A 17,490-nucleotide genomic window follows, 5' to 3' on the forward strand; every position below is an offset into this window, starting at 1 on the left:
CCTCTGCAGGACGCTGGTGAGAATGTTGAAAGTCTACCCAGCAGGCCTTTTTTTCCTTCGCCGGCGCAGAGACAAAAAAGCATAATTGAAGAGAAAGCGCGAGACTTCTCCGGGTCATTTCGGTGGCTTTGAAAGTCCAAAGCAAAGGAGTCGCAGAAAAGATGGACCGAGGGCAGGTCCCCCCCCCCCCCCCACAACAAAGGCAGCCATTAAGAATGATTGCTTTGTGATCTATGAGGGCTTGGAGCAGAGAGAGGACAGCAAATTGGTGTTGCTGCTGTGCTTGCTTTCATGGACAAGAAATATATTTATAAAACATACGTTGTTATGAACTACACTGATTGTGGATCCTCCTCCTTATTGGCACAATCAGCAACACGTGACTGAAAATATGATCATTCTGGCACAGAGCATTAGGACCCATTTATTTACAAAGAGCTTGGTAAGGAATTAGAAATATACAGTTTACATACACTTGTAAAGAACATAATGTCATGGCTGTCTTGAGTTTCCAGTAATTTCTAACAACTCTTATTTTTTTGTGATAGAGTGATTGTTGGTCACAAAAAAACATTCATGAAGTTTGGTTCCTTTATGACTTCCCGACTGCTGCCTTTAACAGAGCGACGGGTGATCAGACAAACACTCACAGCTGTGTCATCTACGCAACTGCCGCTAATCTTGAGGCCGGTCCTGACACGCCCCGCTTCTCCGCAGGCCCGCAGGCCACGCCTCCCCACAAGCGCCTTATAGTTAGCGACCGAGTCCCTTTGTATTTCTAGCGTTTTATTATTATACCGCCGCCACTTTGTGCTGTAATTTGACTCCCTTAACATGCTTCAAAACTCACCAAATCACACACATCAGAACTGTAGAACATTGCTATCTAATCAAAAAACCAAACCCCATAACTCAAAATCGCGCTCTAGCGCCCCCTAGGAAGAAAACACAGACAAAACTGCCTGTAACTCCCAGTAAGAATGTCATAGAGACATCTATGTAGATCTCACTTAGACGTATATTTCATACACTGACAACTCCCAGAAAAAAATCTACAGGAATGTTGCAATTCCCCCATCAAAACAAAAGTTGTGTAAAAACAGTCACCTTTTTTCAAACATTATCTCCTCTGAGCGCGTTTGTCGTGTCGGCTTCAAATTAGAACAGGAAAGAGATTGAACCCTTCTGATTAAAAGTTGATGAAAGAGTTTTAATTACTGCTCCGGTTTGGATTTTATGAGCTTTCAAAGTCGGTCCCGTCCATCGCTGCTTGCAGCTTTAATTAGTCCCTTTGGGACAGTGGACCCTATTGTATTTTGTGCGTTTTATTATTATTATTATTCCACCGCCTCTTTGAGCTGTAATTTGACCCCTTTAACATGCTTCAAAACTCACCAAATTGGACACACACATCAGAACTGGCGAAAATTGCTATCTAATCAAAAAACCAAACCCAAAAACTCTAAATTGTGCTCTAGCTCCCCCTAGGAAGAAAACACAGACAAAACTGCCTGTAACTCCCTGTAGGAATGTCATAGAGACATCTATGTAGGTCTCACTTAGACCTATATTTCATACACTGACAACTCCCAGAAAAAAATCAACAGGAATGTTGTAATTCCCCCATCAAAACAAAAGTTGTGTAAAAACAGTCACCTTTTTTCAAACAGGCCGGCCTGCTGCTATAAAAGCGCTACTCAGCCGTCCATCACCCCGAAGGGGAATTAAGCGGTGGTGAAGGCGTGGGGTGGGGGTGAGGAGTGGGTTTGTGTATATGCCCATTGTCTTTGGGTGTAGTGGAGTTGTGTTCATAAGCCCAGGGTCGTTCTGCATGCATTTGTCAACCGTTTTTGGCCTTTTCATCTTCAAAACATTCTTCTTAATTGGGGCAACGAAATCCCAATTTTTCTTTACGTTTTATTCCCGATTTTTTTCCGAAATACCCATTCTCAATTCAACATTTTTCAGCCAATTCCAAAAATTCGAACACCAACCCATTTATATCATATAGGACAATTGTGCTAGGATCAAATTCCGGAATATAAATCGCTACTTTTTTCCTACACTTTTATAAAACTGAGCGGTTATTTCAGGGATTTTTCTTCGCCGGCAGTCCTTTTTTTTTTTTTCAACCGTAGTGTCGTTCAGTCTTTAGTCCGTCCATAGTGTTTTTACTCATATGGATTCTTTATTCATCACTCCAAGCAACGTTTGTACGTTTTTACAATGTAACGAAAACATGCTTCACTTTTCAAACCGTCCCATGTGTGATGTGCTGTGGGAGTGTTTTCAATTTGCACATGCTAGCGTCGTTAGCATGAGCTAATATGCTAACACTTTTTACGAGGGTCTGTGTTAGTATTATTAACTTACAATGGCTCTCCTTTTGTGTTGCTTCAGTTCCACAAATTCCTCAGTGAATTCACCGAGAGGTCACCGTGGTCTGTTTAGCGGATTAAAGAGCTGGCTTCCTCAGCTAGTGTGTTCATGACGATGACTTCTGTTTTGTTTGATCAACCGTTTTACTGCCCTGTTACAGGCACCGTTTGAAAAACAATTAAGGTAAGTAAATAAACATTTACAGAATCTTACGGTGTAAATAAGTCATTTCACAACGTATATATCTGCAGCTTATAGTCCAGTGTGGCTAATATGTAAAAAAAATGTTTTCTTCAAAAATTTTGTGGATGTTGCTTATATACCGGTGTGCTCTATAGTCCAGAAAATAAGCTACTCAATACTAAGCTTTATGTAAACACTCCTTATATGGTCATAGGACACTATTTAATCTTAAATTACCAAACTCAGTTTGTTGTCCTACATACTAACTTTTTTCAAACTGTTTCTGACTAAATTCTCCTTAATTTAGAAAAGATGAAAAAAAAAAGAATATTTCTTTGAGATATAGTCAGGCTGAGTTGATGATAAAGAAGCCTCCTTGAGCATCTTTAGTAACACGTGGTTATCTCCCGACTTGGATCCAACCCTAACGATCGATATGAGATTAAATAACTGGCAAAGGGCAGCAAGCTTAGTAGCTTTCTTTTTACGGATGCTCTTTGTGTCGACCTTATCGCGTGTGCTGATTTGACATTTCCTCTCCAAAGGCCACACATTGATCATGTGATGGCTGAGCGGCCACTACAAGCCAACAAAAAAGTGTTTTTTGTTGTTGTAATTAAGTGTATTTTTGTATACTTTGGATAAACATTGTTTGCATAATTACCTTGCTGTGGTACTGTAAAAAGTGGCTTATGGAAAATCAGTGGGGGGCTCCATAAAGGCTGGAGAGAGGTGTCCTGAGGTCCGTGTCCAGAGCAAAGGTCGAGGATTGAGGGAGGCAGTCAGAATCCGGAGGGGGTCCAGGGAAGTGGGGCGCACATCTTACTTCCAAGGCAACAGAGGGTATTCTGAGGGGACAAGGAAAATGACATGGATAGGTGAGCACAAGGGCAGAGATACACGGAGAGAGAGCTAGAGACGTATAACACTGTACCATACAGATGGTTACGTTCTGGCATTGGAACGCAGGTTGTGCTGGTCTAAATAGTGTGCCGTGTCATCAGCTTCAGGTGCGTTGATTGTTGATTTGGAACCGCTGTTCTGGAGCGCGTCCACAGCAAGAAGAGGCGCGCCGTGGCGAGCATTTTGAGGAGGGACGCGTGCTGCGGAGAGGAATGCGCCTGGAAACACGCTGAAGCGCGCAGAATAATGGGCCCGTGCCGTCACAGTACCCCTTTCCTGATGCGAGACTCCTGACGAGCATCTGGGCGCATCAGGGTTAGCTCGGTAGAAGTCCTCCAACAGAGTGGGGTCAGCAAAGTAGGAGGCAGGCACCCAGGACCGGTCCTTGGGTCCATAACCCTCCCAGTCGACCGGGTAGCGAAACCCCCTGCCGGCGCACCTTCAGTACCTCCTTCACCGTCCAAACTGGATCCCCACTTTCGAGGACCCTAGGAGGGGGTGGTGCAAGGACAGAGGGCGACAAAGGACTATCCGCCACTGGCTTCAGGTGCGAAACATGAAAGACGGGACGACTCTTCATAGAAGGAGGTAGAGATAGACGTACCGCTGCTGGGTTGATGACCGCTCCACTGGGAAAGGACTGACGTAGCGAGGTGCCAACTAATGGGAGGCTACCTGGAGATGGCGGTCCTTTGCGCGCAACATGGTCTGTTGCCCTGGCTGGTAGACGGGTGCCAGAATACGGTGCCGGTTGGCGTTGCGGAACATCCTCTCGGAGGCCTTCAGAAGCGAGGCCTGGGCGGTCCTCCAAATGCCGCGACAGCGCTTGAGTTGGGATCGGGTCGATGTCACCGCTACCTCGCCTTTTTGTTGGGAGAACATGGAGGGTTGATAGACCAAAGAACACTCAAAAGGAGACATCCCGGTAGCTGAACTCGTCATGGAGTTGTAGGCATACCCCACCCAGGGTAAGTATTTGCTCCAGGAAGCGAGCTGGCGGGCGGCAACACAGCGCAACATTGACTCCAAACACTGACTCGCTCTCTCAGCTTGACCATTGCTTTGGGGATGATAACCAGACGAGAGGCTGACTGTAGCCCCAATCCCCTTGCAGAAAGCCTGCCACACTCGAGAAGCAAACTAGGGGCCACGGTCAGAGATGATATCTAGGGGAATACCATGCAGCTTGACCACATGCTGGATGAGGAGATCAGCTGCCTCGGAAGAGGAGGGGAGTTTGGGAAGAGGAACAAAATGCACGGCCTTGGAAAATCTGTCAATGATGCAAGTATAGTTGTGTTACCTTGGGATGGGGCAAACCCCGTCACGAAGTCCATGGCGATGTGGGACCAGGTACAGGCAGGGGACATAAAAGACCCGCCGGAGGGCTGTGGGATGCCTTGTTTCGGGAACATGTGGTACAGGCGGCGACAAATTCCCGGGTGTCGGCCTCCATGGATGGCCACCAAAACCGCCGCCGGATGAAGGATAGGGTACAATGGATGCCTGGATGACAGGAGAAGATACTTGAGTGTCCCCAGTCCAGCACCTTGGGTCGAAGCTTCCAGGGAACAAACAGCCTGTTGGGCGGCCCCCAACCGGGTCCCGGGTGTGAACGCTGGGCCGTTCTCACCAAGGCCTTGATACCCCAAGTGACTACACCCACAACACGTGCAGGAGGAAGGATGGGCTCCGCCATGGGGGTACTGGTGGGCTTCCCTGTGAACTGCCGGGAGAGGGCATCAGCCTTGGTGTTGCGGGAACCTGGCCTGTATGAGAGGGTGTAGTCGAAGCGACTGAAGAACTGCGACCAGCGCGCCTGACGGTCATTTAGTCTCCTGGCTGCACGGAGGTGGGTCAGATTGCGATGGTCTGTCCAGACCAGAAATGGATGCTTGGCCCCCTCAACCTTGTGCCTCCACTCAGCCAGTGAGTAGCAAGCAGCTCTCGGTTTCCAGCATCATAGTTGCGTTCTGCAGGTGAGAGTCGTCTGGAAAAAAACACATAGTTTGTCAGTTTTAGTATGATGAGAGAGCATCCCCCAGATACCTGAATCCGATGCATCCACCTCCACGATGAATGGACTCTCAGGGTCGGGGTGGATGAGGACGGGGGCTGAGACGAAGCTCTCCTTCAGGGCGTTGAAAGTCACACTGGCCTCCTTGGTCCACTTAAAAGGGTGGAGCGTCGAGATAAGGTCATGGAGGGGGACGGCTACTTTGCTGAAATTCTGGATGAATCGGCGATAGAATCTTGAAAACCCCAGAAACTGCCTCAGTTTCGTCCGGGTGACGGGTTGAGTCCACTTCGTCACAGCATGTCGCTCATATAGCTATGCTAGTTGTGCTAACCTAGCATGATGTTAAAATGGAATGTTAACATAAAGCTAACAAAGCTATGCTAGTGTTGCTAACCTATAATGACGTTAAAATTTAAATTTTGCATGTCGCTCACATAGCTATGCTAGTTGTGCTAACCTAGCGTGATGTCAAAATGTATTGTTAGCATGTAGCTACCAAAGCTATGCTGGTGTTGCTAACCTATAATGATGTTAAAATGTAATGTTTGCATGTCGCTCACATAGCTATGTTAGTTGTGCTAACCTAGCATGAAGTTAAAATGGAATATTAACACAAAGCTAACAAAGCTATTCTAGTGTTGCTAACCTATAATGACGTTGAAATGTAATGTTTGCATGTCGCTCACATAGCCATGCTAGTTGTGCTAACCTAGCATGAAGTTAAAATGGAATGTTAACACAAAGCTAACAAAGCTATGCTAGTGTTGCTAACCTATAATGACGTTAAAATGTAATTTTTGCATGTCGCTCACATAGCTATGCTAGTTGTGCTAACCTAGTATGATGTCAAAATGCATTGTTAGCTTGTAGCTAAAAAAGCTATGCTGGTGTTGCTAACCTATAATGATGTTAAAATGTAATGTTTGCATGTCGCTCACATAGCTATGCTAGTTGTGCTAACCTAGCATGATGCTAAAATGTATTGTTAGCATGTAGCTAACAAAGCTATGCTGGTGTTGCTAACCTAAAATGATGTTAAAATGTAATGTTTGCATGTAGCTCACATAGCTATACTAGTTGCGCTAACCTAGCATGATGCTAAAATGTATTGTTAACACGAAGCTAACAAAGCTATGCTAGTGTTTGTGTCCTTTTGTTGCACTCCTTAATGTTTATTTTTAATGTGAGGTACGACATTTATTACACTGGACAAGAACACACTTAAGAGTATTTATGTCCAGATTGACAGCGCCAACTAGTGGTCTGTCAGGCACATTGCAGTGTATTCCCTGGCCTTAGTCATAATTCCTGGTTCATCTCATACTTATTTCACCTCTGTCTCTATTTTTAACCCGACGTTCTCACCTCCAGTGTCCTGGGTTCCTGCTAGCGCCTCCGCTTGTCGTGCTAAAGAGGCTCGGCAGGTGTGTCACATCTGGCGCTGTCACAGACAAACGTGCTAAACGCTAAAATAAAACAGGTGACGGTCGTATTGGCACACAAGTCTGATGACAAGTATTTTTGTCACGTTTACAGCCAACCAACCACAAACATGAACCATTTTGGTTTTTAATGTCCTCTCTGTCAAGTCGGTCTTAAAAGATAAGACTTTACAGTTCTGCATAGAACACATGAAGAACATTGATTGTTTTAGGTGCGAAGTCTCATCCCAGAAACGGCCCCAGTAAACGCTGAGTGTCACAGCTTGATGTAAGTGGACACTTTTAAAGTCTTGGCTGCCGGGTTATAGGTAAGAGTCTGGTCGTTGTCAGTGGCCCATGTTCACAGGGAACAGGACCCAACTCCAGGGCAGAATGGTATGGAGTAACCTCCACAAGACAGAGAGAGGTACATGAACAAATACCTTTTCCATGGTCCACAAAGTACAGGTGGACATGTGAGCGGACTCCCATGCACCCCACAATCAAGCTGGACCACAATCAATCAATCAATCAATCAATGTTTATTTATATAGCCCTAAATCACAAGTGTCTCCAAGGGCTGCACAAGCCACAACGACATCATCGGTTCAGATCCCATATAAGGGCAAGGAAAAACTCACAACCCAGTGGAATGTCAATGAGAATGACTATGAGAAACCTTGGAGGACCGCAGATGTGGATGACCCCCCCCCCCCCCCCCCCCTCTAGGGGAGACCGGATGCAATGGACGTCGAGTGGGTCTAGCATAATATCGTGAAAGTCCAGTCCATAGTGGATCTAACATAATAGTGAGAGTCCAGTCCATAGTGGGGCCAGCAGGAGACCATCCCGAGCGGAGATGGATCAGCAGCGCGGAGATGTCCCCAACTGATGCACAGGCGAGCGGTCCACCCCGGGTCCCAACTCTGGACAGCCAGCACTTCCTTCATGGCCCCCCCCCCCTTCCACAAGGGAGAGGGGGGAAGAGCAGAAAAGAAAAGAAACGGCAGATCAACTGGTGTAAAAAGGGGGTCTATTTAAAGGCTAGAGTAAACAAATGAGTTTTAAGATGGGACTTAAATGCTTCTACGGAGGTAGCATCTCTAACTGTTACCGGGAGGGCATTCCATAGTACTGGAGCCCGAATAGAAAACGCTCTATAGCCTGCAGACTTTTTTGGGGCTCTGGGAAACACTAATAAGCCGGAGTTCTTTGAACGCAAATTTCTTGCCGGGACATATGGTACAATACAATTGGCAAGATAGGATGGAGCTAGACCGTGACAATGCACTTCCTGTAGCCGTGGTTTGACTAACAGTCGCTCTCTTCTCTCCGACATTCTGGACTAGACCTTCCCAGGAAAGACACACTTTTTCCAAAAGGAGGACCACCACTATGTTCTTCCAATCCAGAGATGCTGTTCCTGACTTTCACATAATGCTAAAAGTGTTGTGTCAAACAATGCAGTCCCTCAAAATCCAAAACCTTACGAAGTTCACGGCAAAATATGCCCGCCCTGAAGCTTTGCCACTAAGGAGTTTTTAAACAATGTCAGAAACTTCAGATGGACATGTCCGTGTTTGTCTCCTTGAACTTCGCTTCTTCTACAGTCAGTGGGCTTGAAGTACTCTTTCCACTGACTGATTATACCCTCGGTTGAGGCCAGCAGGTCTCTGGCCCCACTGTTAATGGTTTGGACTGGGCGCTGCTTCCCCCAACTGAGGTCTTGGATGGTTTTGCCAGAGCTTTTTCGAAGTGGACCGAAACATTTCTCTCCATGACCTCGCTGAACTCCGCTCATACCAGTTTTACCGCCTAACCTCCGCGCCCGTACCTATCAGCTGCTTCAGGACTCCCACAAGCCATACATACTCTGTAAGACCCCTTTAGCTTGACAGATACTCTACCCTCTGGTATCCATCACTGGGTCTGTGGGTTGCCGCCACGACTGGCACCGACTACATTGCGACCACAGCTTCGATTGGCTTTTAGGTAATTAAAGCGCAAAATACGGCCCATTCGGGCTCTGTATCCTCTTCCTCCCTCAGGACTCAGGCAAACCTCTGCAGGAGGTATGAGTTTATAACTAGATGGATGAGAAACTCATCCTAGCACAACACCCTTACTATAAGCTTGGGCTCTGCCATGTCTATCTGACATCCTCTGCCCCATCAAGCAGTTGAGGGCTCAGCCTAAAGTCACTCATGGACCTGCGTTCTAGGGTGTTGTGGTGTCATCTTTATGTTCGCACATGGTGTTGTTTATGGATAAACTGTGGTTATTGCAGAAGTCCAAGAACAAACATCATAAGGGTTCAGATCAGGGATGCTCCTCCCAATCACACCACTAAGGAGTTACCAGTGGGCATGCTTTCCAGTAAGAAGGCCTGAGGTACCACCGCCAACAGTCGGGGGAATTAATAATCCCTATAGCTCACTGCCTCTCTTCTACAGAGCAAGGTCCCGCCCCTCTCAAGGGGTTTGGTCCCAGAGCCAGAACGTTTGGTTGAGGTGCACTTTTCAACCTCTCACAAGAGCTCAGGCTCTTTCCAAATCAGAGGGGAGAGAACCAGATTTGTCCGACAAAGACCAGGTCGCCAACGCAACCAAACATTCCAACATATAAAAGGGTTTGATTATCCAGTTTAAATCACAATTTGCATGTTTGAAATAAAGCATTCATTCATTCAATGCGCCAACTAGACTCTCATCCTTACCCCTGCAGGTTGTGGGTCCATGGGGGGTAGATACCGTGTGACTATTTTGGACTGAGTACGGCAAGACACCATTGGGTAAAAGCACAATCACCAGGCTCTCCCCCGGGCCTGGCTCCAGGGTGGGGCCCCAGCGTCCTACGCTCAGGCAACATGTGGTCTGGTCCGTCACCTGGGAAACCTTACCAGGGGCAAAGAAACTCCTCCACCTCGATAAGCTAGCGATTCATGGAGCATCCTAAAACTTAAGAGTTAGAAGTGGAAGTCAAAGGTCGAGAAAACAAAAAACTAAAATATAAACAAAGCTTTGCGTATTAATTAAGATTCAGGATTTATAAGGTCAAAGAGGTGCTCAGTGGAATACATTGTGTTTGAAAAGTAAGAATCAGAGAAAAGGGCAAGCTGACGAGGAGCTTGTCAAAACAATTTGCCTCGGCTAAAAAAACAGCTCATAGAGATGAGCTCTTTGCTTGTTTTTTAGAACATTCTGCTCACTCCTCAGAAGCTCTTGCTAACACCTTCATCCCTGCAGGCAAGAGACTTTGATAGTAAATAATGGCTGAGCCCATAATAAATTAAGGAGCCTAAGTCGGACTGGGTTAACTCTCTCACGAGAAGAGGCAATAAATTCAGACTTCGGAATGCAAAAGTGATAGCTTTATCCTGGATGAGAGACACCATGTCTATCTTCACGCCAACATTTAAGGTTTTCCGGTCACTTACACATGGACATCTCCTTACATTGTCAGGTTATACTATCCTGAATTAGCACACACCCAGACAGAGAAAGAAGGAATATAAGACTGTGGCTCAGCTCCTCCAAGTTAGGAGTGGCTCATTTCCTTGACCTGACCTCCTCCAGGTACTGCAGTCCTGTATAATGACACTCACTTGTAATAAAGCAACCTTTGGTTCAGTAAAGCGTCTCCGACGTCTCTTTTTATCCAGCCGCACTGCCGTGTCGCCCTTCTGTCCGGACGAGGATGACAAGACCGGAAATACACATCAATAGTTTGTAAATTGAGACAACGTTGATGTCTAACGTTGGATCCACGTTGTTGGTTGGAAAATTACCAAATTTCAATGGTCAAATCAACGTCAGAACCCAACATTGATTAAACGCCGTCGTTGTTTCAACGTTATGTTTGAGTTGCTCAACGTCAACAACGTCCATTCAACAAGTTCTCACCGTTGTTTTAATGTCTTTTGCCTGTTGGGATGTCTCATTTTTAGGTTTCAAACTGTCCCGACCAGAATTGGACTCTGAACACAGACGCAGGATTTCAGAAGCAGTTCTTTATCAGGAGAAGGAAAGGGATCCAAAAACGGCAGAAACCAAACAGGATATTAAAACAGATCTAACCTGACCACTAAATTTACCAAACTACTAACAAACTCAAAACGCTCCAGCGACGGAGGGAAGAAAGGTCCTAAGAAATAAAACTACCAAATACAACAGGCGATACCATGAAGCTAACCTTACCTGAAAAAGTTACAAACCAAAACTCTCCCGAGGATCCACAAGGTAACACGGAAACGTGGCTATGGCTGTGGACAAGACCGTGGCAAAGCATTTAAGCATGGGGGGAACAGGTGAAATGAATCAGGACAAACGATGACACACAAGTGATCTGAAACGAGAAGGAGAGTTAGCTTTTCAAAATAAAACAGGAAGTGACAAGACAACCTGAAACCAGACAAAACCCTGGCAAGACTTCACGCAGGTGTGACACAAACTCTTAGGACATTGTTTACAACTTGTACAGAAGGGACTCCTTTTTGTTTTTTTACATCTTTTATTGGTATTTTTTTCTTACGAAAACAATTTCCTTGTAAACCAGAACACACAAAATGCATACATAAAACTGTACAGTCATGTGACCTATAACATGAACAATGTTACCTACAACATTGGTTCTCGCCCCCGACCTCGTGGGACATGTCGGCTAGCAGGCTAGCTGACTGCGTGGTGAACACCGCTGACGAGTTAAAACCGACAAACGAGACAATACACGATTAACTGTGAGTGACTATGAACATACTGGGGGGGTCACATGCACGTCCAAAGGATGTTTCTGGATGTTCAAGTGGGAGGCCGACTGACTTGGTGAAGTGATAGATGCTAGCTCTCGTCAACAGCAGTCTAAAGAAAACGATCCTTCAGATTGTACCATGAAAATGTTCCGTAGCTAAAAACGGCTAAATCCCAGACCATGGACAGTAAGTCTTGTTCGGACACTGTTTGGTTCTTCATCTTGTCAACACGCCTACCCTCAAAAGGCAAAAACTACAAGATCCTGATGGCTGTGAGTATTTGTAACAAGTACAAGTCAAATGATCAAATACTTATTTTAGAGAACGCGTTACGAGAGTACGTTAATTGTGATGCTTTATGGTAGACAGTCGGGGTCTAACAAGCTGCTAGTGCCAAAGACCATCCAGACTATTTCAGTTAGTCTGTGGTCACAGTCGCTTGTCTGGTGTCAAATTAGTTCAACATCCAAGTCCAAAGGACAAACTTTTTTTAAATCACGGGAATACCAAGTTTAGTCGGACATCGTTAGTCGTCAGAGAACGAGGCGAACGAGGACCGATTAGCCATACCTGACTGATCATACTACATTCGGATGGATTTCTGGCGTTGGTTGGTTCCGGGAGCGATGTTGCATTGTCGAAACTTTTTACGTTTTTGTCACGGATCAAAAAATGACTTGACAGGTTGCTTTGTTGTTGGAGAAAGCAATCCACCAGGTTTAAGTAAATAATGGCTGAGCCCATAATAAATTAAGGAGCCTTAGTCGGACTGGGTTAACTCTCTCACGAGAAGAGGCAATAAATTCAGACTTCGGAATGCAAAAGTGATAGCTTTATCCTGGATGAGAGACTCCATGTCTATCTTCATGCCAACATTTAAGGTTTTCCGGTCACTTACACATGAACATCTCCTTACATTGTCGGGCTAACTTTAAAATCACAGGAATACCAAGTTTGGTCGGACATCGTGAGTCGTCAGAGAACGAGGCGAACGAGGACCGATTAGCCATACCTGACTGATCATACTACAATCGGATGGATTTCCGGCGTTGGTTGGTTCCGGAAGCGATGTCATTGTCGAAACTTTTTACGTTTTTGTCACGGATCAAAAAACGACTTTACGGGTTGCTTTGTTGTTAACATTGTTTGGAGCATTAGCTTTCTAAGGACTTAAGAAAACGGAAACAACCCGAACACATTGCGAGCATACACATTGTTATTGTTCGATGATCTGTATGTAACCATCCAAACATAATTAGTACACAACCATTTTCTGTGTCGCCTCGTTCTTGCTTCGACTTTCTTGTCCTAGGAAACATCCAATCCTGAAAACCGAACCCAATCAGGCAATGATTGCTTTTGTACGTTGTTAAAGGTTTGGCTGCTACAATAATTTGAGTCTCACAAAAAAACAGAATTTTACGACATCAAGAACGTCAATTCAAGAACCCAAATACACTTTACCGCAACGATCCGACTTTAAGACGGCATTTTTGGCCCTAGAAAAAGTCTTACACATAGAAATCAGTAGGTGGCGCCAAACATCCTCTTAGTCCTTCACACACACCTGTGACCTTATTTGGATTCTTCGAACGCCAACAAATATTCAGAACTATAAATGCTAGCTGCACACACTTGTTGCCCGCACTCTCTCTTTAGAATTCCCATCTGCAGTGAAACGTGCGTAGACGACTTCCTCTCACTACTCTCCCGTAATATTCCATATATGGGCAATGCTTAGTAGCTTATGAATACGGTCAATAGTTTAAGGATTTTTAAAAGGCATCCGTTTTCTACTGCTTGTCCCTAATTTCGGGATGTCCGATTAAATTCATTTCAACTCATTGTCATCCCATTGGGTAGAGTTTTTTTCTTGCCCTGATGTGGGATATGAGCCGAGGATATCGTTGTGGCTTGTGCAGCCCTTTGAGACACTCGTGATTTAGGGCTATATAAGTAAACATTGATTGATTGATCGAATTCATTTCAATGGGATACGACATTTCAGTGTTACGAACTTTCTCGCAGAACCCATCAGGCTCATAGGTTGAGGTACTACTGTGTTTTATTGTGATGTGATGTTTTATGCGAGTGTGAGCCTTAGGAGTCCCCGATTCCTGAATCTGAAAAACTTAGCGTGAGCGCTACGCGTACTTTAAGGGGTGCGTAGAAATAGGTAGCCTATTCCGCATAGAATTTTCCTATACGAGGGAAAGATAAGGAAATTACGTACGTACGTTTCACTTTTTGGTGCGCATTAACCTATAAACGAGGCTCGTGGAGAGACGGCGTCTGTTCGGAAAAGTGCTTTAAAGGGTTCCGTTTTGCTTTCTTCTAAATACAAGATGTTCGAGTTTATGTTCGTCTTATAATCGGACCGATCCGATGTTTTCGCTAACCTGTCTAATCCATGGTATTTTACGATACATTTACGAATGACATCACATCTCTACACTACCATGAATTGATTAACGTGGACCCCGACTTAAACAAGTTGAACTACTTATTCGGGTGTTACCATTTAGTGGTCAGTTGTACGGAATATGTACTGTACTGTGCAATCTACTAATACAAGTCTCAATCAAAACACTGCTAGCGTCTCAGCATTAGCATTAGCATTAGCATGAGCTCCATGTTAATGGTTTTGCTGTTGATAAAAGTAACACAACTGTCTTGCTTTACTCATTTTTCACTTGTGTTGTACTAGTGTTTATTTTTGTTTTTAGCTACGTCGCTAACAGGCAGTTTTTAAACAGTTGTTTATACATCGTATACGTATTAATGATTTCATGAAGTCTGTGTGGATTACATATATAGTGCCAAAATCTGCATTGAATTGAAGTCTTCAGTTTTCGGACTAATCCGAGAGAACCTGTTACTCTCTATTTGCGTGTCCACACAGTCGGCGCGGACACAATGTTTTTTTTTTATGAGCGCAGATTTTGGCACTGTTTTGAGACCATATAGGGCTTGTAAGGGCACAGGGTTTCGCAATGCATTGTGGGGCATGGGTAGCCACTGTTGTTGGACAAAGTTATTGTTTACGTCTAAGAGATGAATAAACTGGATTAAAATGGATCGTACAAAAGAAAAAAAATCGAGGGACTTAATAAAAAAAAACTGTACCTTGTTTCAAAGACTCGCCACCTTAAAAATAAGTAGAATTGGTGCGTTCGATCTATATAAGCACGTGTCTTGTATCTTGGTCAATTCGGAATGCCAAGTTTGTAAAAGCTCGCGGACAAACTAACATTGGGCGAGTGCGAGATTTCGAGATTTTACTTTAGAAAGAGAAGTCCTGTTGACACACCCGTGTGTGACTAGTCACTGTGTGGCGCCTTCTGGAGAAAATTGTGTCAAACTATCCATCCCATCCATTTTCTACCACTTGTCCCATTGGGGGTTGCGGGGGGTACTGGAGCCTATCTCAGCTGCATTCGGGCGGAAGGCGGTCTACCCCCTGGACAAGTCGCCACCTCATCGCAAACTAAATATATTTCAAACCTGAAATACAATGCTTATAATGTCTTCTCAGTGATTGATCCATGAATAGGGGTATTGCTAATTTGCCTCAAAAACAGTACATTGTCCGTAACCCGTAGCTACCTTAATTTAGCACAGACTTGGGCAAATTAAGCTTTTCAATCTGGCCCGCCGGACATTCCCCAAAATTTTTTTTAGATCTTTAAGATGGAAACTGTAGCTGCCATTATGATGTTTTCAAATGACTGTAAGTCTTGAACTATACAAAGTATTTCAATGGTTGGGATCTGCGCTTTTGCATGATATACTAGTTAATATGGTCATCTACTTAGTTACTATGGTAATTTAATTAGTTACTATGGTAATCGAAGTCACAGCAGCTCAGACCAGGCACCAAACAGTGTGGGTGGGGAGCGTTTCCACAGAGTGTTTCCAGAGCGGCCAGCCTGAAATGCGGGTGTCAGGGACAGATGCGGAAGGAGATTTTTACAACAAAGTTCTAAAGCTTAGTAGGAGCCCCTAAAGGGACATGGAGGAAACATTTTTTTAAAATTATTTTTATTTTTATTTTTTATTTTTAAGACATGTATCTCGTACGCACGAGAAACTTTTTATTAAGTTATAAAAAAAATATATATATAATTTTTTTTTAAGACATGTATCTCGTGCGCACGAGAAAGTTTCTCGTGCCACGAAAAAAAAATATATATTATTATTTTTTTTATTTTTTATAACTTTATAAAAAGTTTCTCGTGCGCACGAGAAAAAAAAAGTTTTATTTTTACATATTTTTTTTTAGACATGTATCTCGTGCGCACGAGATACATGTCTAAAAAAAATTATAATTAAAATTTTTTTTTTTATAACTTTATAAAAAGTTTCTCGTGTGCACAAGAAAGTTTCTCGTGCGCACGAGATACATGTCTAAAAAAAAAAAAATCATACATTTTTTTCCCCCCATGTCCCTTTCGGGGCTCCGAAGCTTTGTGATGTATCAGATATGATTTATTTTTTTACCCTTCGCGTTTATATTTCGCTGTTTGTTGCATTTTTGTTGCGTTTCGCTCGATTGTAAAATATGTCCATCGGGAGGGGGTGTGACGTTCATATGTTGTCAATATTCAGTGTTTTATCGTTCATAGTTAATATTGTAAATCACACAATATTTTATGTACATTCTGGGTGTCTCATTGAGTAAAAAAATTAAAAAATGTCACTCCTTTTTTTTTTTGTCATAACGTTTTTAGTATTCAATCAGACATTATTGTGAGGTTTTGTATTAGTGTTCTTAAAAATAGATAGACATTTTTTTTCCTCTAAATTTGGCCAACGAGGCAAAATAATTGCCCTTCCCTGGCTTAGAAGCTTGAGCTACGAACACAGCATAATAAAACTTATCAATTAATAAAACGTTTAAAACTTACCAGTGTGAAAACGCCGTGACCAGGTGATGGCGTTAAAAGTCATGTTTGATCGTCTTACGGCTGCTATATTCATCGTCTCTTAATTCGTTCAATGACCCGACTTCCTTGGCTTTGTACCACAGATAGTCACACTATGTGTGGGGAAATTACCCACTGCATTTGACCCATCCCCTAGTTCCACACCCTGGGAGGTGAGGGGAGCAGTGAGCATCAGCAGTTGCCGCGCTCGGGAATAATCTTTGGTGATTTAACCCCCAATTCCAACCCTTGATGCTGAGTGCCAAGCAGGGAGGTAACGGGTCCCATTTTTATAGTCTTTGGTATGACTCGGTCGGGGTTTGAACTCGCAACCTTCCAGTCTCAGGGCAAACACTCTAACCACAAGGCCACTGAGCAAATATCAACGTCTAGTTATGATCAGACCCCAACCTTAAAGCCTCATATCAGTTTGGAAGGAGATCTGATCATCTATAGCAGGGCTGGGCAATTATTTTTGACTCGTTATGACAGACCGCCTAAAAAAACAAAATGGAATTTGAATTTTTTTTACTGAAAGACACCCAGAAAGTACCTGAAAATAAAGAATGTGGGATTTACAATATTAACAATGAACGATAAAACCCTGAATATTGACAACACCCCCTCTCCATCGACAAACACAGAGATAATGGGTCCCATTTTTATAGTCCTTTGGTATGACTCGTCGGGGGTTCGAACTCACGACCTACCGATCTCAGGGCGGACACTCTAACCACAAGGCAGATTCCCAGCAAATCTCGCATATTCACGCCATTTTCGGAACTTGTTTAAGAAAACAGAAGACAACTTTAGGACAGAGTCTTGCATTCGACCCGATGTAAAGATGCTAGTAAGACCCATGATTAGGGATGTCCGATAATGGCTTTTTGCCGATATTTCGATATTGTCCAA

This window comes from Nerophis lumbriciformis, linkage group LG03, assembly GCF_033978685.3.
Source record: "Nerophis lumbriciformis linkage group LG03, RoL_Nlum_v2.1, whole genome shotgun sequence".
Lineage (NCBI taxonomy): Eukaryota > Metazoa > Chordata > Actinopteri > Syngnathiformes > Syngnathidae > Nerophis > Nerophis lumbriciformis.